The sequence below is a fragment of the Podarcis melisellensis genome (assembly GCF_964234715.1).
Source record: "Podarcis melisellensis genome assembly, chromosome: 9".
Taxonomy (NCBI): domain Eukaryota; kingdom Metazoa; phylum Chordata; class Lepidosauria; order Squamata; family Lacertidae; genus Podarcis; species Podarcis melisellensis.
In genome coordinates, this window is record NC_138541.1 from 42,442,667 (window position 1) to 42,463,777 (window position 21,111).

At 41.8% G+C, this 21,111-nt stretch overlaps 1 protein-coding gene across 4 annotated transcripts in view; it reads right to left on the reverse strand.

The window, feature by feature from the left end:
• Positions 1 to 14,646, reverse strand: part of FSTL5 (follistatin like 5) — a 323,965-nt gene extending 309,319 nt beyond the window's left edge. For all 4 annotated transcript variants that reach the window (XM_081926023.1, XM_081926021.1, XM_081926022.1 and 1 more), the window contains exon 1: positions 14,158 to 14,646. The gene's annotated coding sequence lies outside the window, so the exon portion shown is untranslated. The remainder of the gene's footprint in view (positions 1 to 14,157) is intronic.
• Positions 14,647 to 21,111: the final 6,465 nt, after the last annotated feature.

The window sequence follows — 21,111 nt, forward strand, 5'->3', positions numbered from 1 at the left end:
TCCTTGTGCATCATTTGCCTTGCTATGATATCCTTACAGAAGCAGGACTGCCCTGACAGGGCCATCTTTACCCGGGGGTGCAAGGGGGGCAGGGCACCCGGGCACTGAATTCTGGGGGGCACCAGGCGCCCACTGCTGAAGCCACCTAAGCTCTTAACTATCTACCTGTTATGAAATAATAAATAATTTTGATCAAGCTAGAAAAACAAAATACATATATACCTAGGTATTACCGAAATGTATACCTACTGTTTCACTAAAGGACTTTCAACTTTGTGTGCTCATTTACCAAAGACGTTGTGGCATCATTCACAACGGTGGCGATTGTCATTCTCAACGGCACCATGCACGCAAAATTAACTCTTATATCAAAATATTATGTTACGTATTGTATTGAGCTGCTATGCAGCAGCAGCGGCACCTTTGACACGACTGGTGTTTCTCTTAAGTAGGTGCCTAAACAATACTTATAACTTTAAGTGTGGTGGTAATGTATACTTAAGTATAAGTGTATTGTAAATCAATGAGCAAATAAAAAGTTTGTTTCTTTTTCCTCCCTTCTTTTGTAAACAAGAGATAAGGCATAAGCGTGGTGTCTGACATAAGCATAATAAAAGTTAATTTGGGGGCTAAACTACATTTGGGGGCGCTGGGCGGATCTTTGCACCCCAGCAGCATACATACTAAAGACTACGCTGTGCCCTGACATGTGCATTTTGATGAATGCTGGATAGCATAGATGTGATATTAGTGTTATGTTCATATACCCAAGGCTCACTTAGCAAGGAGAGTTATCTTCTCCCAATTCTTTACTGCGGCTATAAACATACCCAGGGGGCTGAAGGGATACATCCCCGACAGATTCACACACAACTGTATAGGGTTTTCTTTTCTTTTTTAAAAAATTGTAGGTCGCTTCAGGACACTTTGCGTAGTAAGTGGTGAATAAATGTAATAAATTATAATTGCTGCCATGAAGATGATCGTGGCGGTAGGGGAAATTATGTTGCAATCTCTCCAAAAATATATCTGATAGCAGGAGCTATCTAATTTTTTCGTCATGGAAATCCTACTGGGCCTGTCTACCAAGTGAGACTCCACTAAGTGCATTTGACCTGAATTTGATCTGCATTTGACCTGCATTGATCTGAGCACAGGGCCACATCGCAGCAGTGATTTATAGATTCTGTCACATCCTTGAAGTGGCTGAAATAAACATTTCCACTTTTCATACTTTTTTCACACTTTTCATACTTTCCCCCTTTGAATAAACAGTCCAGCCTAAGTGTGGGCCTGTTAAAATTAAACTTGTAAGAGAAGCATTCACCGGTCTGTTGGTGAGCATGGAAAATGTGTGTATTTTTAATATACATTAAAAAATATTAAGGAAGTTTAACTTAGTGAAATTTATTTTTAAGAAATAAGAACCAAATAACAGTGCAGCTAATTCTGTGCTCCCAATGGAGGCTTGGGCTTGGTTTTTTGTTTTTTGTTTGTTAACTGAGGGATATTTCAAGAGCAATCTGTGATATAGCGCAAGGGCCTGCTGTTCAAAGACAGAGAGAATGTCAAAAAGTAGAACTTTGGATTTCAGCCATAGTTGCTGTTAAGACTTAAATAAGTTCACAATATAAGCACAACTCTTCAGTGCTCAAAGTTTCTCTCAATATTAGCCTTACTTTTGAACCATACAGATGCAGAGCTTAGGGACTGGTGTGTGGCTTTTAGCTTTGAGCATTGTTCCACTGTGTTGTCTTATAATCCAAGTTTTGACCACAGTGCTATTCAGTTATACTAACAATTTGGCCAGTGTCGACAAAGCAGAGCAGAGTGATGATGCTGATACTCTCACATTTGACTAAAGGAAACTTTGCTAAGGGAGCCAATGCTTTCCTTAACTCATTACTGATTATAGGATGCTACCCAGCCATGATGGGATGCGGGTGGCGCTATGGGTTAAACCACAGAGCCTAGAACTTGCTGCGATGGGGTGAGCTCCCAGTGCTCGGTCCCTGCTCCTGCCAACCTAGCAGTTCAAAGTGCAAGTAGAAATAGGTACCGCTCCGGCGGGAAGGTAAATGGCGTTTCCATGTGCTGCTCTAGTTCGCCAGAAGCAGCTTAGTCATGCTGGCCACATGACCCGGAAGCTGTACGCCGGCTCCCTCGGCCAATAAAGCGAGATGAGCGCCGCAACCCCAGAGTCGGCCACGACTGGACCTAATGAGTAGGGGGTCCCTTTACCTTTACCTTTTTACCCAGCCATGATGGGTGTGCCAAAGGATGTTCAATCACATCAATGTTTCACTAAAAATGCCAAGGATGATCAAATTTAGATATGGATCTTATACTGTTCATTGAATATCAATTAGAAATATTTTGAAAAGTTATTTGCCCATATCCAGCAATTCATTGTGAGCATGCATGAGTTCACAAAAGAGGGCAGAAGTGGAGCTGTCTTCTTCATAGAGCTGATGGGGAAGTCACTGTCTGGGAGCTGCATCTGAGTTTCCAAAGTACTTTGGACTGGGAGCACTACATTTCTAGACACATGCGCACTAAAATATCCAAGGGCAGCAGAATCCAATAGGCAAATTGTCTTTCTGAATGGGGTGAAACATCTTGGCTAGTGTCCAGGCAGGTGGGTTGTTGTTGCTTACGGAGGGGGGGGGGAGGCAAAACAGCTGGGAGGTAGGCAGGTTGCAAATGCACTGCAGGCCCACCAATGGGCTCCTCCATCTCTCGCTTGGACTATTGCATTGTGCTCTATGTGGGGCTACCTTTGAAGGTGACCCAGAAACTACAACTAATCCAGAATCCGGCAGCTAGATTGGTGACTGGGAGCGGCCGCCAAGACCACATAATACCGGTCTTGAAAGACCTACATTGGCTCCCAGTACGTTTCCGAGCACAATTCAAAGTGTTGGTGCTGACCTTCAAAGCCCTAAATGGCCTTGGTCGAGTATACCTGAAGGAGCATCTTCACCCCCATCGTCCAGCCCGGACACTGAGGTCCAGCACCAAGAGCCTTCTGGCGGTTCCCTCACTGCGAGAAGTGAGGTTACAGGGAACCAGGCAGAGGGCCTTCTCGGTAGTGGCGCCTGCCCTGTGGAATGCCCTCCCATCAGATGTCAAGGAAATAAACAACTATCTGACATTTAGAAGACATCTGACTGATGTTTTTAATGTATTTTTAATATTTTGTTGGAAGCCGCCCAGAGTGGCTGGGGAAACCAATAAAGAAATAATAATAACAATAACAATAATAATAATAATATGCATTGCAGCAACCTTCCTGCCATCTTGCCCTTTTCCCACCTGGTCAGCAACAGCAACCTACCTGCCAGAAAGCTAATGTAGCAGCCCTTCTCAACCTGGTAAACTAATTTTGTATGGTGCTGTAGGGTTTCAAAATCCCATAATTTTAGAAAGAAAGCTGTCAGACTGCAGTGACGAATATATCACACAAACCTTTTTTTTTAATGTCCATATGCAAAAGGAAATTTACTAGCTATGAGCCCTGAGCAGCAGGTAATATAGACCAAGAAATAAAAATATGTAAAAGGGCACAAATATATTAATCCACAGGTTTATTGGCCTACAGGGGTGCCACTTTTTAATTTCAGGTGCATAAGGAGCTCAGCTAAAGCTTTAGATGAAAGCTGTAAGGTGCCTATAACACTACCATCCCTCCCTGCTGAAGGCAAAAGGATCATGAAAATACAAGACACTCAATTATTTCTCCCTGGTAATAATTCTCTGAATTACATTCTGGTAGCAGCTAGGGAACACCAAACAACAAATTCAGTGGAGACAATGTCAGCAATCCAGGCACTGCTTAGCACAACACAAGGATTAAACATAATTTATATTATTTGGGTCCTAATGTCCCAGGTAAATAAATAAATCACCCCACACATTAATATTAAACATAGCATTTACCAGAATAGATTTGTCTAGCAAAACCAGCAATAAGGAAGTATATACACACTATCAAAACTAGCAATAGGAAAACCATACAAATTTTCCCTTTCATTGTAACCACCAGATTACCACTTACTGAGTAGTCAAATGGAGCAGGAATTTTAATGTAATACTAATGGATTACAGGAGCAGTGGACGACCAAGAGTCTAAGGATTAATATTTCAGAACTCCATTGTCGCTGGTGAAGTCCTTTTTTGAAGGAAAAAAAATATGTTAGCCTGTATGACCTATCTGCAAATACCCTGTGGGTTTTTTAAAAAAATAAAATAAAAAGGCAACAAACATCTGGCTGGGGACTTTATGAGTCAGGAGATTAGTACAGGGATAAAGAATCTTTCACTTTAAAGTTATTTGTTACAACTGTGCCTAAAGCTGCCGTAGCTGCGAATCAGTATGCCACCTATGACAGCACTGGCAAAATTAGAGGGCCCAGAGATCATTGTTGCATAAGGGTGAATGGAAGGCAAGATAAAAAAGACCATTACACTCCTAACTAGTGCTTATGTCCTGCTTTATGAAGGACAAAGGATTAGGGAAATACGTAGATACATGAGAATTTTCACAGTTTGCAGAGAACGGGGAGGACACAATGTGGGGAAAGAAAATACATGATTATCACAAAGGAGGCTGCCCACCTAGATGGACTTCAAAAGACTGACTGCCTTTAGAGAAAATGAGAAAAGTGGTGTAAATGGAATGCAATGATGGTATGGAAGTGATAGGGTGGAGATCAAGGTCAGCTTCAGGTTCTGCAGCCTTTCAGGCCAAAGGATGCAAGGATGGTCCCAGAGATCTGTGAGGTTGAGTCAAGAAACCAGTACAGGGTCCACAGGCTAACTGCCACGCAATTTTCATGTCATGCTAAGACAATGAAATAGCAAAACTCTTATGTGCATTGCAGAACATTAGGCAATTTGCATTTGACCTGTTCTCTGAACATCTCCTGCTCTCCCATCCTTCTCTAATATTCATGAATCTTCCCTCAACTGAAGGCGGAGAAAGGGACCCAGAAATCAATTTTAAGTAATAAATGCAGGAGGGGCTAGAAAGTATAATCTCCAATTTCTGACATCTCTTTTGGCACATCATGACAAACTTTCCATTCATTCTGGAAAGATGACACTGAAGGGAGGAAGTGTCTTGTGCAAAGACCTGTGGGAATCTTCATACTCTGGAAATTGTATTTTTTCCTTATACTCCCACAATTCACCTTTTGTTTTGTCAGACTTTTGATCTCTGGAGTTGATGTTACATCATCTTTCATGAAAACAAGGGAGTCTCCTAGGACCTATTCCATTGGGATCTTTGAGAGTCTGTCTCTTAAGTAGAAGCCTCAACAATTAAAAATAAATAACAAGGTAGTTAACTACTGAGAAACGAAAGCAAATAGTGAGATGCAAAAATCTTTTTTAAAAATGCAATGCCCAAGAAGAAAAGACAGCAGTCTTCTTGCTAGAGAACAAGGGTAAATCCACAGGAACATAAGCCTTGGGAAGAAGCAGCAATTTTCCTTCCATGTCTATGGCAGCAAGCCTACAGCTTCTACCCTACTCACCTCTCACATTATGCCACTGTTCTAAGAAGCCTCAGGTACACACAGGAAGCATACCCTTTTAAAAAAAACCTGTATTGATACCTCAGTTGCACTTTGCACACTTCCTTTATAAATGATCTGATTGGTGAGCTCACCCTCTTGGAGAACAATCTATACAACAGTTGATCTCAAATACCTGCACAAACTATGAATATGCACAGTTGTGTGCTGGATAATTATAACATATACTGTACTAGGAATGATACATACCGTATATAGATATTCCATTCTGATGCATAATAACTGTGTGCTAGCTTGGTCTGTCCAATCAAATACCCAATGTATCACATTGACTCAAAGAGATTAATTAGGGGGGTATGGACATGTACTGTGCAAATAATTAATCTAAAGGTCAACATTTTTAAATCTAGAGTAGATTCAGATGGTCAGATATTTCTCCCCCATAATGCAGGGTTATTTTCAGTCTCTGTGAAACAGAGTTCCCCGAAGTTGAACAATACATGAAAGACTCCACCACCTATTCATGAACCTTATTTTATTCATACTTTGTAGAAAAGTAGATTATCCTTTGGACTTTTTTAGTTTCATGATAATCCTTTTGATTTAGGAATCGCCAAAGTTGTGTCCTCCATATGCTGTTGCACTCCAACTCCCATTAGCCTGAGCCACTGATTGACCATTGTGGCCAGTGGTCAAGGATGATGGGAATTGTAGTCCAACAACATCTGGAGAATACCACACTGGTTGCCCCTGCTCTAGCCAGTGGTTGCACAAGTCACTGTGCCAATAGGGCATGGGTAGTAGTCGTCCACATGCAACCTCAATAACGAACTATTATTTCTATGAACTATTATTTCTATGAACTATGAACTATTATTTCTGTGCACAGGAGTGTTTCTATTTTTGCAGAAATGTGTTTGAAATTTTTAAACCTCTACCTCTGATTACTTTGTTCATGATTCAGTCCTGCTAAGTAATTATTTTCAATAGAATCAAATGGCAGTGAAGGCTCACAGTTAATTATAGGTTGCATAAAAAGTACATTCGCGGTTTTTAAATGTATTGCTTTTAAATTGAGTTGAATGTCTTTTGTAATGTGAGAAGGGCAAATGGGGGAGAAATGAACGGTACATTATAGCACACATCCTTTTGGCAATACTTTACTTTCTTATTTATCCATTCCTTGAAGTCGGAACAATGCTCTTATGCCTAGTCAGACCAATGGTCTGTTTTGCCCATAACCAGTACAGCTATATTTTACTAGCAGTAAAAAGAGGGCTTTCAGCCCCACATTTTCAAGATCTCTGTTAGAGACATTCCCCTGCTCTGGTATTTAATATCTTTTCACTAAAGTTACTATTAGAAGCAGTAGATTAAGTAATTTAACTATGAAGTTTCTTGTTTATTTGCTAGGAACCTGTCTATAATTGCTATGTGCAACATTTGAAAGTTCTACCATACAAATTATTATCTTTCTGCATTTTTTACATAAACATCTTGAATGTTGTCAGTGCTTAAAGTACAAGCCTGGGCATGGAGATGCCTGTTTTACTTACTTATATGTAAAGCAGGGTTTGAAATTAGCAGAGCGCCAGGCACATTTCGCACCTAAAGATTCTGCATTTGTAAGCACCTCAAATGATGACTAGACATTCTGTTTTGGCACCCACAACTCAGGTCCCAGGAGCCATTTGTCTCTTAGCTTTTCTATGCCAGTTTCTAACACTAGTGTAAAGGTACAGAGATTTCCAGCAGATTTCCAAGTTGCTGCCATGTGTCCAACGATCATGAAAACCATCTTGGATCTGCACCTTCATGTGCAAATAATGCATTCCTTTACTGAGCTAAAGCTTCTTCCTTAAAATTATTTTCTTAATTTTCATATGGGTACTTCCACCTTTAACAGTGGCAAATTTGCTACACACACACTTTAACCTGAAGGAAACTCCACAGGAATTTCCTAAGGGGCAAGAAGGCAACCCGAGGCCCTGACCAATTTAGGGCCACTCTGACATCTGTTCATCCTCTTTTCAATAAATATAACCATTCCACCAAAATGTTAGTTCTCAAGCTTTCTTTGGGGGGGGGAGGGGGACAACTTGATTTTCTTATCCTTATGTGTCAGGGAACTGCCATCGGAGCCAGGAGTGGAGGTAAGGCTCCCCAGCGACGCCGGAGAAGGACCCAGCAGGGAGAGAGGGAACTCATCCACTGGGGAAGGAAATCAGCGTGACACCAGGAAGAAAGGGGAGCAGGGGAGGGCTTCGGAGAGATGGCTCCAGGACTCTTCCACAGAGACCAGCGGGGAGAGCACGGGTCCTCTGCTGGCCATGCCCACCCTGCGCAGAAGACTTCCGCGCAGGGAGGCTAGGCGGAGACTGGGCGTCAAAGAACTTTTATGCTGGAAGAAGTTCAAGAAATGCCCACTGACGGATTCTGCCAGTGACTGACACACCCACGGAGTAAGGGCTGTGCAGCCAGGGAAAGGTTTAACCAGGCAACCTTGCCAAGAGTAGCGGCAACTTACGCACGAGCAACCCCAATTCCCATTACATTATGCTTCCAGCTCCTCAACTATTTGATAGAGATTAAGGCCTTGGTATGAAGAAACTAAGAAGACAAAGATTTATCAGTATGCAGTGGCATAGCATGGGTTGCCAGAGCCCGGACCTGCAGAGGGGATGGGTGGGAGGGATACAGACAGGACTACACATGGACATTCAGCTGCCTAATGAATTCCATGTCACTCAGGAGAATGCAACTGCAGATATAAGAAAAGAAGAGTCACTTTGTTTTCTGCAGAGGTCACTTCCTGGTTCACATTGAGGTGCAGCCCAGCAATGGATGTGCACAGTTGTATTGAGGCAGCACCAGGTGTTTAAATTTTCTTCCCCTAACAATTTAATGCCTGGGGCAACCACCCCTGTGGGCCCCCACATGCCATGCCACTGTCAGCATGAATTGGATAATGCTCAGTAGAGTCTGATGAAACTGTACTGGTCCATTCATGACCTCAAGGCGCACGCATAAGCTTAAGAACTGTTTCACACACCACAATTTTCTGTAAAAATTCTGTAAAAACAACAACATATATATCAGTGACAATGGCCATGGTGAACCTGTTGTTTTGCACTCATGTGGCTGCTCCTGAAGACAATATTTTCAAAACCAATACAGTGGTACCTCGGGTTACATATGTTTCAGGTTACATATGTTTCAGATTACAGACTCTGCTAATCTAGAAATAGTGCTTCAGGTTAAGAACTTTGCTTCAGGATGAGAACAGAAATCTTGCTCCAGCAGCGCGGTGGCAGCAGGAGGCCCCATTAGCTAAAGATATAAATTTTATTTATATCCCACCCTCCCCAGCCGAAGCCAGGCTCAGGGCAGCTAACAACAATAAAACAGTACAAAAGTATAGCACAAACAACACTCTAAAATCATTCATTATAAAATTAATTAATTCAAGCCACTGGCAACCATTGGGCCAGAGCTCCACGAAGATTGCCGAGGGAGGGAGTCAGGCTGTGCCCTGGCCAAAGGCCTGGTGGAACAGCTCTGTCTTGCAGGCCCTGCGGAAAGATGTCAAGTCCCGCAGGGCCCTAGTCTCTTGTGACAGAGTGTTCCACCAGAATTAAGTACTGTACAAAGAAAGGTGGCCACAAATAAATTAATTGTATGAATTAAAAAAATAAATACTGACCCAGAAATCATTTACAGGTCCAGGGGCTCCAATAAGCACATGAAGGTAACCCATTCAAGTATAGTGTGGAGGGCAGCTGATTGTGACAAGGAATGTGTGCCTGGAGCTGCCCCGCCCCCAGCAATGAAATGAATTATAAATGCCTGTGACATGGCCCCTGCATCTAGGTTCCAGTGTTGGCTTGAGGAGAACTCAGATGACTCATAAGTCACCTCATTCAGCAGAAGTCCTTACGTCCACTTCTATACCATCCCAGCCTGAGGACATGGTTCACCCATTGGTAAGCTACAGAGGAGAACACTAGTAAATCTGCAGCAATTGTGTATGCTTACTTATATGGAACCACCCCAAAGTTTGCAGAACAAAAACTTTTCCAGATATGGTTAAACCTTTACAATTAGCCTTGATTATTCAAAATTGCTACCATGTAGGAAAATGTGAAACCTTATGGGTCCTGCATGAAATGAAGTCATGATGATGTGCTGATTTCATCATCCAAGCATTCCAACAAATAATTTTCATTTTTAATGTGCTTTTCTAGGTCAATGATCATTGCCTATGTTCTTTATTATTTAAAGAGATCATGGAAGTTCAGTAACAATGAAAACATTTCAGTCTTCAGCCTACAATTATCACCCATACAAATGAAAATTTTATACACCTTGCTCAGTGAAATAACCACATTACTTTTTTAAAAGCTCTTCAACTCTGCTCACAAACAACCTTGAATCATACTCAATTTAGTGTGTTCAAGTACTTCTCAAGTACATCACCACATGCCAAACACTTTAGAATCTCCTTCTATTAAACCCTGCTGGACACCACCTTCCATTAATTCAAATGCAAATACAGTAAACTTTAACACACTTCAAGCAATCAGTTTTGCCAGCTGTGCTTCAAACTTAACTCTTTAGACTTCATATTCTCATGAATTATGAGACCAAGGCACTGCACTTCGAATTGGACATGATTAAACATGGTCAAGGGAACAAAATTGACTTTCTGAGGCAATAAAATGTTCTAATTACAACCTGTCAGCCCAATCCTATAACCTGATGTGCCAGAACTTTATCACTGTAATAGTGTAGTATTAAAGCCTTGTGTGTTATTCTGACTATCTGGATACCTATGTTCTGTAGCGTTTATATATATTTGCTCATTCATTCATTCAGTAAAAATATTTGTTAACCACTTTCATAAAAGGTTTTTGGTGAGCAATGAACAAAAGTATGAATAAAATTAATTCACGCACAATATAAATACTATTTAAAACTAACAAATCAGCATAAGAAAATGTAATAAGAGAAGAGAAGAAAGCTTAAAACAGAATACAATTCCAAAAACCAACTACTGTGGCCCTCAGGGTCCCTTCCGATTGTATGAAATAGAAAGGTCTTCATGTGGTATCTCCAAGGAAAAGACCCACTCCTTTGTAGAAACATAATACACATCTAATAAAGACTGACTGACACACACACATTTATAGTCCACCCTCCATCATGGAGTCCAAGGGTAGGTTACATCCCACTCAATACAACAAACAATGAAATTCATAAACATTACAAGACCATAAATTAACCTGAATCAGCAGCACTCAGAAAATACAACAACAGTGTAATGGAACGTATATTCTGATGTCAACTTCCATCTCACAAGAGCCTCTGCAAAATAAGGCATTTCTTTACCTATTGTCAAAATATATACAGTGATGTGCATCCTAGAGAGGAGAGCATTCCACAACCTAGGGGCCACACAAAGAAGACCCTCTCATGTACCACTGCTCCTGCAGACTCAACATAGTGATGAAACCACCAACATGGTATCCTTTGCAGGTCTCAAATATTCAGGCAGGTCTAACTGAAGCATGGCCTCTCCTGCTTCAGTACACAGGCAGGCTGGTGTGGCAAGGGTCAGTCATTTGGGTATTAGAACTTTAAAGGAAAGCACCAGCACTTAAATTGGACTCAGAAACCATCATCACATCCCTGTTACAGGGAACATCACCTTCCGCATGTTGGGAAGAGAATTTCTCCTCTACTAATGTAGGTTTCCTATGTAACTTAGAATCATAAAAGATTAAATATTTGCTGGAAGGAGCCATGTGATGAGGAAAGGGCTACACACACACACACAACTACTTTGTACTCACATTGTAACAACTTGATAGGGCTAAGCAGAATCCCAATCATGAAGTTCAACACTGCATTGAGATTGCAGAAAGTCCATTGTTCAAGGGAGGTATATTATTTGAGATCAGTTGGTACTCTAAGATTGCCATCTTAACAAGGCCTACAGTTCTAAATGCACAAGCTTGGATATTCTGTATTAATCAAAAAGGATTAAATTCAGTTAAAAGTGTTTAGGACTGGGGCCTTCATTACCCATCACTTGGTTGCTGTATATGGTGGCTGGCAGCTGTGAACTGGCTATTGAAAAGCATGATGCTTGAGATGATATGGTACAAAATTCAAGTTGTATTACTGTGTTGTATCTGTGATGGCCCATTTACACTTGCAAGTCATCACTTGATGTTGCAACTATCATGTGAAGAATATGCATTTTTAATATTTTGTTATATTCATATCGCACCTTTTCTCCAAAGAGCTCAAGATGGTGCACGCACCCTCCCCATCTTTATGCTAGCTGTGGTCCCAACAGTGGAAACATTTTCTCATAAGGAAGAGACTTGGAGCAGAGACTGAAGAAGTAACTTAGTCCATTCCTTCTGGGATTCCAAAGAATATTAAGTTCTGTTTCCAAGTTAGATATATACAACTTTCTACAATGTAGATCAGACATGTGTCGGGTGCAGTGTGCAGGTGTGTCGGGGGAATGCTTTTATAAGGGCTTAGTTTAACCTCCAGTTTGCTTGCAAAACTGAATTACTGTGTCGCGAAATGATGCATGTCTAAAAAGTGTGTCACCAACATGAAAAGTTTGGGAAGCTCTGATTGTAAACCATTTTCTGGACTATATTAACAGCAAAAGACATATTCATTCACAGCTGTACATATGTACATGAAACATTTAACCAGGATATCTGCATGGATGTATTTATTATTATATAAAAACATGTTTACAAGCTCAGGCCCTCTGCATGTCTATCCTGGCACTGCAAGAGAACTAGCTCTTAATGCTTTTCTTCATTTCCATAGTTACTAATGATAGTTTTCTTCACATATTTTGAAAACAGATATCCTGGCATTTCATATCCCCTTCCTTTATACCCAAATTGAGGAAAGGGAACATTTGAGAATGCTCATTTATTTTTTACACTAATATAGAAGTATATAATACCCTGGAAATAGACTTGTGTGCAGTCATTAGACTGTAAATCACAACACCGCATGTTTTACACTTACTCCTAAAGTAATCAAGGGGAATAACTGATTAATGGAAGGAACTGAATTCATTGTTTTTCAAGCTAAAATTTCAATATTAAATGAGCATAATACTGGAGTTTAGCTTTCAAAACTTTCCCCTACTAACAGGTGCTTATCTTACTTCCCACTATTTCTGAATTGCTGAAAAACTCTGCATTATGTTAGCAGATGTTCACTATAACATCACAGTTCAACTTTAAATAAAGAATTTTAAAGTAAAGAAATACTAATGATACTTTGGAACATAACTGTCATTGCTCTGCTCATTCTTTCCAGACCAAACATTAGAGGGGGGGAATGCTGGACAACAGATATAATACAAATGTCACTGATATCTTATGTAAAGAAATAAACATTTTCTCAGATAATCAAGTGATCTGCAACATGATGCAATACAGGCTGAAACATAATGTGCTTTCCCATTTCAGTTCAGTCATCTCCCTCCCAATTGGCTATAAAATTTCCACTCCAGAATCAGCATTTAACTCACATAGTAAATACCCCCAGCTTCTTCTCGTTTATGTATAGAAAGAAGTCTGGCAACTCATAGTAACTACCTTAGCAGATCCCTGGAATAGAGAAGGGCTTGCCAAAGGTTAAACTAGGGTGGGAAAGTGAGGCATTTTCATCTGCCTACGTTCTTTTCCAAACAGGAGATGATCTGTAACACCAGGCGTAATACTACTGTGCTATTAAACTGGAGCTTCACATTTGCATCTACTTCTAGCCTGGAGGGAAGGCCTGACATTGACCAAATCAATACTGTGGAACAGACAACCGGGAACTTTCAATCCTGGGGGCTGACCTTGGGAACAGAGGGGTCAAGTCCTTTGTAAAACCGAGTTTCGTAAGTTTCATATCAGGCAGATCTGGCTGATTGTGATCATCGTCATCCTCCACAACCTCTAAGGATCACGCCTGATCTCTCTCTCTCTCTCTTACACACACACGCACGCAGGGCACATCAGGCATTTCCTCCACAAATCCTCTCTAATTCCTGCTTTGCTCGCTGCTTCCCAGACTGACCTCACATCCTCCCCCCCTCTCTGCCCCCTTCTTCTCTCCCGTCGGAATCAATGAGAAATCTACTCGCCCTCCAACGCCGTCGTTTCTTCGGAGGAGCTTCTTTAACGCGTTTTAATTAAAACCGAGAACAACAAGAACGGAAATCAATCTGCCTGCTTACACCTCTCGATCTCCCCTTCCAAGGCGAAATAACATTGTTTAAAAGCCCCGAGACCACGACCAGGAGAAGCGTGTGCGGAAAACTTTGCCACGAGCACCCCACCTCATCCGCCTCCCGGGCTTCATTCTGCATTCATCTCTTGTTTACTAAGCCCACGATGATATTGAGCAGAGCCGCCGAAATATTTTTCCCCCGCCCCGTCCTTCTTTACATTAAGCTGCGGACTAACAGGCTCGCAACTTTCCCCCGTCCTTTGGCATCGCCCCCAAACTCTACCCGCTTCCTTAGCCACGTTAATTCCAAAAGGAGCTTGCATTTGCCACAAGCCCGATCCCCCTTCGCTCTTACCTGATCGAAGAGTCACTAAAGTCCCCAAAGGGAAGCAGGGGGAGAATGTTATGTCCTGTTAGTCGCAAGGATCGTGCATATATATTCTCTTCCTTTTTAGGTGTTCTGCTTTAGGAACCAAAAAGGAGGGGGGAAAGTCCAAAATGCAAAAGGTTGCAAAGGAGGGGGAGAAAGGAGGGGAGGAGGATCCCAATAATCTGGGGTAGGCAAAACTCCGAAGAAATGTCCAGGTTTAGTTGAGCTTCAAGGAACACAGCACGGGACTGAGAGAGAGAGAGAAAATCTCCTTTACGTCCGGTAAACTCCTTGGCCAAGTTGCTTCTGACCAGGGGGGCGGAGTGGAAAGCGAGGGGGGCGGGACGCCTTCCGGGGCGGGCGGGGCCAAGAGGGCTGAGGAGCGGAGCGAGCGAGCAGGCGGGATTCCCGGGTTCAGCACCAGCGGCGCAGTGGACAGCACCAGCTCCTTCCCCTTCCCGCGAGTCTCAGGCACTGAAGCCGGCGGCAGCTGCTCGCTCGCTCCCTCCCTCCCTCCCCGCCGCCACTCCGCCCCAGCGCGCGCGTCCCGCCTCTCTCCTCACGTCAGCCCGAGCTCTGCCCTCATTTGCATAAAACCGAGGGGGGGGGACGGGCAGCTGCAGACGGCCCCGGGAGCAGACGGCGTTGTAGTGACAACGCACGGCCGCCGCCAGGGTCGGCAACTGGTAGCAAGCGCCGCTGCGGAGGGAGCGCCAAGCGTGCCCGGAAGCGAGTTCTCCTCCCGTCCCCCACTCGCTCAGGCCGGCGGGAGGGAAGAATCCTAGAATTGCAGAGTTGGAAGGGAGCACCAGGGTCATCTAGTCCAACTCCCTGAGGACTCGAACCCACGACCCGGAGATGGAGAGTCTACCGACTGTGCTATCCCTGGGGAAGAGGGTGAGGGAAGGGGGAGCCAGCCCGTCGGGAGCAGGGAAGGCGACTCTGTCAGAAGCGGAGCGGTTCTTCCCCACCCAAGGGAAAAAGCAAGGAGACTTCGGCAGTTTATGTTGCATGGTGGGGAGGGAGACGCTTAAGACTTGCCTGCATAAGTTTGCGCCCAAGCTGCACAAAACGTGGCTGCCTAACTCCGTTTCGTCTGCTCAGTCTGGTAGAGCACTGGCTCCTTTCAAAACTGGAGGCAGCAGGGAATGAACCTGGAACCTTATGCACTCCAGGGATGGGAAGCTGCTCTACATGTATTTATTTGCTCGTTGCAAGGAGATCCATGTGGTGCACATGGTTCTGCCCCCACCTCTATATAATCCCCACAACAACCTGCTGAGGTAGTTTAGCCTGAGAGGCTGCTAAGATGCCCTGCTTGTCAAGAGAAGACTTGACAACGAAGAGAGAGACTAAGAAGCACTGGTGGAGCTTTTCACTCTACATTCAGTGCCGCATTCAGAACCTGGACTTGTTAGACGACAGAATGCTTCCAGGCATCAAGGATGTGGGTTAAACGTCATCCATTCTACACAGGATATCCTCCTTTGCCGTCTTTGTGTGACTAGTTGCCAACCTGCAAAGGTAGCCTAGGAAATCATTAAAGAAAACATGGTGGAACGATTCCTGTGAGCTCCCCACAACTGGGGCTTCAGGGTCACCTGAAATTGCGTTTACAATGCAGGAAGGAGACACATTGTTGTGTTTCCCAGGTCACAATCTGCATAATAAAATAGTCTTTTATGGGAAAGCAAACAAAAAACCCACCCTGCATTCAGTAAACTAGTCCATCAGAGAGAAAACGGCATAGTATCTTGATGGGCTGAGGTTTTCTTTTTACACATACTGAACTATTTATCTGGAGTACAGTACTTCAAATATGACTCATCTCATCTGCCTTCACAAACAGGACCCCTAGCTGACATCTGACATCTCAGCTGACATATGTCTTCCCTTTTTGGTGCCAGGCAGTGTATTATATTCTTCCATGTGTAAATCACTGTTATTTTACTTGCTCTCCCCATTGATTGATTGTGTTATATCTCCTGTCCTTTATTATACTACTGATTTTTATTGATTGACTGTATTATTTGTATATTCAATTGCTAGCCTTCCCAAGAACTGCTTGTGTGCTGAAGGTTTGCAGTATACATATATGTGCATTGCAATCCTGTGCTGCCTGCACAGAATTAGGGCCTGTTGAATTCAATGACGTACTCCCAAGTCCGAGGTACGTTTGTATGGAATAGCCTTAATATAAAGTAGAGCAATCCAGAATTTTTATGTTGTGTTACATAATGTATATGTAATATTATGCAACTCACAGCATGGATCAATAGGAAATGAGCAATTTTTGCCTGCTTGAACTGGCCTTTCTTTTTCGATGTCTTTAAGGACATGGGGGAAATTCCCCAAATCTCCTGCTGAGATGTTACAAACCAACTGAGCAGAGAGCCAGCAATTTTTTACACACTGCCAATATAGAGATACCATATTAACTCTTTGTTTCCCTTTCAGTGCTCAGGACATAAAAAGCTAAAACCCACCAAATCGGAAATTGCTTACATTTTCACCTTTTCTGCTATATTTTTTGCATGAAAACTTATCAAAATGAATCAACTGACTATGCATCTTTCTTTGCTTCTTTACCTAAAGTCAAATGAAACAAAGTCCAGTATAAGGAAATTGTCACTGCAAAATTTTACCCTCAATTTTTCCTTAATTCTATATGGTAGAATTAGGTTTGTACACTTGACTGGATGCAGTCTGAGTCATCTACCTTCTCTTTCCCCCTACGTTGTAAATTTCTGCAGTGAGATACACCACCAAATTCTGTACTTCCTGAAATTATTACGGTACTTGAACACTTATACTACCAACTTCCTCTGTCTATCTTTCACCGCAGCAGCTCAGAAACCAATGAACTGCCCACCCACACTTCATCAACAAATGTGGAATTTATGTCTAATGTACCCCCCCCTTTCATTTTAACTGCACTAATACTTGCTCAGAAGTAAATCTCATTGAGCTCAGTGGTGCGATGCTTTGGTAACAGGATGGTAGCTTAAGGTACTCAACCCCATACAAAAGCTACCATATCACCTGTCTAGGGTCAGATACTGACTGTATGTGTCAATCAGTCATCACAGAGAGCTTTCATAGCATACAGTTTTAACTCAAATACTGTACAATATTTTATAATAAACTTCACACAGTTAGCTGAGACTAGCAGTCATCAAGCAACAGGGTATCAGGGGTGAAACATTAATGTGTGAATGAGTTCTGAGTGAACAGCTAAGCAAGAGGCAAAATTATTCTTTTAAAAAATGCTAATTTTCATTGCTTTATCAAAATTGTGCTTTTGATGGTAAGCTCACATGGAACAGCGGAACAAAACTGTACTAAGTTTCACTTTGTTCTGTGTCCCTTTAATACTTCAGTCAGTACCATGTAGCAGATTCTTATCCTAGATGGTGGCAGAAATATCAGTAGTTGTCGATGAGCTTTCTGAGTTCAAGTGAGCATGCCCAGTAACATCAAAATATCTGAGCAATGACCAGAGTGGTCAATACTGTGGAATATGCTAGTTAAAAAAAGAAGGTATCTAGATGGGATCCATAATTTCCATGAGGGGAATTCTTCCAATGCCACAAGAGGGTTTGGTGACTTCCAGAACACTTCTCATTAAAGTGGCACTGAGAAGAAGAGAAGAGTTTGGATTTGATATCCCGCTTTATCACTACCCTAAGTAGTCTCAAAGCGGTTAACATTCTTCTTTCCCTTCCTCCCCCACAACAAACACTCTGTGAGGGGAGTGGGGCTGAGAGACTTCAGAGAAGTGTGACTAGCCCAAGGTCACCCAGCAGCTGCATGTGGAGGAGTAGAGATGTGAACCCGGTTCCCCAGATTGCAAGACTACCGCTCTTAACCACTACACCACACTGGCTCTCTCGTATAACTGCCTGACATTTAGAATACATCTGAAGGCAGCCCTGTTCAGGGATGTTTTTAATGTGTGACATTGTAATGTATTTAATGTATTTTTAATCTTTGTTGGAAGCCACCCAGAGTGGCTGGAGAAACACAGCCAGATGAGTGGGGTACAAATAAATTATTATTATTATTATTATTATTATTATTATTATTATTATTATTATCCCTTTCTAAAGCTGCAGCCCCCACTGGCTCTTAAGACCTTTCACAAATGGAAAGAGCTCTTCTGCAAATGGAATACCAAGTGTGAGTCCAACCCATTCATTACCTTGTACCCAGAAATCATCCAAGGTCTACAGAGAGTGTGTGAGTGTGAGAATGTATGTGTGTTATAAACATTATTTTATTGAAAGGAATAAGACCTCATTCTGACATCAATGTTTGAGCTATCAACTTTGTTTCTCTAATGTATCTGAATATCTTTGGAGTTCTTAAATGAATGGAAAACAAACACAACATGGAATTTCCTGCAACGTGCAGCATTTGAACAAATTGCCCACTTTTTAGAAGTGTGATCATCACAAAATAGCAAATAGCTCTCCTCTTGAACTCAGATCATATTGTGTTTACGTTCTCATAGTGAAATGGTAGTTATGAAATACTAATTAGCTCTAAAAACATCAGTCGGCAAACTGAATGATGTAATACACTGGAAAGCAGTTTAGCAGTCCGCAGTGTTAATACTTACTGTCTTTATCATGTTGAGTATCCCAGGTCTGCATCACGCTGCAAAATCAAATGATGTACTTAATTCCAAGTGTTTGAGAAGTCCCTTTGACTTGCCTGGAGATCTCATGAGCTTAATGTTAAATACTGCCATGAATCTTTAATGGACCAGAGCTTTCTAGATATGTTACATGTTAAAGCCACTGAAAGCATATATTATCTTACATGAAATAGTGCTTATGTGGATAGGTAGACTATTTATTGTCACATATGTTTGGACCCGAGTCCACCTCATCGAAAGCATGTTTATTGTAATTTGACAGGGTTTTACATGGGTGCAGAAAGAGGAATCTACAACTATGAGATCAGTGAGAAAATGCATATATATATATAGTGTATCTCCATCTCACTCTAATAATTCTGTTAAAGCATAAATGTATGTAGGTTAAGCACAAGCACAGTGGATTATTCCCAAAGTAGTGTTGACGATCATACAAATATTCTGGTACTGTGTATGTATATGTGTGTGTGTGTGTGTGTGTGAGAGAGAGAGAGAGAGAGAGAGAGAGAGAGAGAGAGAGAGAGGGAGAGAGACAAAAGGTGAAGAAGAATTAAGTGTCCTTTCAGTTGCATTGGCAATACTCAAATTGACTTGAGCAAGTGTCAGGATTTTTCTCACAGCTGGCTTACATCCAATCATGACTATACCTGAACAAGGATCTCCACCCACATCATTCAGCCTGGACACTGAGGTCCAGCTCCAAAGGCTTTCTGGTGGTTCCCTCACTGCTGTAGTGAAGTTACAGAGAACCAGGCAGAGAGCCTTTTTGACAGTGGCTCCCGTCCTGTGGAACACCCTCCCATCAGATGTCAAGCAGATAAAGGACTCCACAACTTTTAGAAGACATCTGAAGGCAGCCCTGCATCAGGAAGTTTTTAATGTTTGATGTTATATTATGTTTTTATGTGTGTTGGAAGCCACCTAGAGTGGCAACCCAGCCAGATGGGCAGATGAAAATGTTGTTGCCTTCTGCTAGCACCAATCAGGGTATTTTAGTTTTGGCTAGTCCCTTTCCCCCACTGTAGTCCCTCACAGTGTATCCCATTCTGGGCTGAAGGGTCTTCTAGGGGTGGGACCTGGGGGTTACATAGGTGAGGAGGATCAGCAAAAATGAGGTGTGCCAAGTCTGCAAAGGCAAAACCATCTTTGGATACATCAGGGCATTCATTTGAATCGCTCATAGTTTAATAGCCTATCTGGGTAAATAACCTATCTCATACTGCAGCTGGTTCAAGATACTTCCAACAAATTATTGTTTCCTTTGTACATTTGCAGCTTCCATTAATCTATGATGTCATGGCAACTTGTCCTTGTCCTCTGTGCTCTGACCAGCTTTACCTGTAACAATTGATAGTGTGTTGTGTCAATAGAATGCTGATTTTACAGACAGCAAGAGAACTGTATGAAAATATTCTAGTTCTTTAATTCCATGTCCGCTGCAATTTTATCATTTAGACACTAAATACATACACAAGAGAATGCAATAAGCATGAATTAGGAAAATCTCATTCTCCATTTTCCCTGTATGTATAATGAATTATATTTATCTACTAATCACATTCCTGTTGTTTCTTTTCTATTTTTGGACTCCTACTGTGACATCTAATTTTACAAGCTCTCATTTAATTATAATTATTTCTGTTCATTTGTTGTACACAAACTTTGTTAATTCTTTCCTCTTTATGCATTGGGTTATTATAACAACATTTACTGCTGGTGAGGGAAAAAACATGTTTATTGGGGGGAAATGACTCTGAACGCTACATCTGGGCAGCCAATATGTACTTTTATTTTCATGTGGCACATTCCAGAAAAGTAGGAGAAGGAAGAAAATCTTTAGGCAACTGAATTATCTGGTGCGTCAGTAGTTTTTACAAAAATAAAAAATAAAGGACTAGTTTGTTTCATTATTACTGCCTGTAGCTTAGAGCTGATGGTTTGGGGTTCTCTAGGCCTCAGCTGTGCTACAACATTAACTGTCTCTTGATTATATATTTGTACCTTGTTCTAATGTAGGCATGTACAATCTTCTTTATGGTGAACATACGCAGTATTTCATAATTAGCCGGTAGGCAGAAGGAATTCCTAGTGCTTAGTTTCCTGTTTTTGCTTTCCAGAGCTCTTTAATTTGGATAGTATTTGACAGTATCTTGCCAGATGCACTGTAATACGCTACATTTTGCAATATTCTTTACAATTTGTTTTATTTAACAGCTCCCAATGCATGCTGCCTGGCTGTTCATGTTTGTTTTGTTTTCGTTCTACAGCCTTAATAGTTA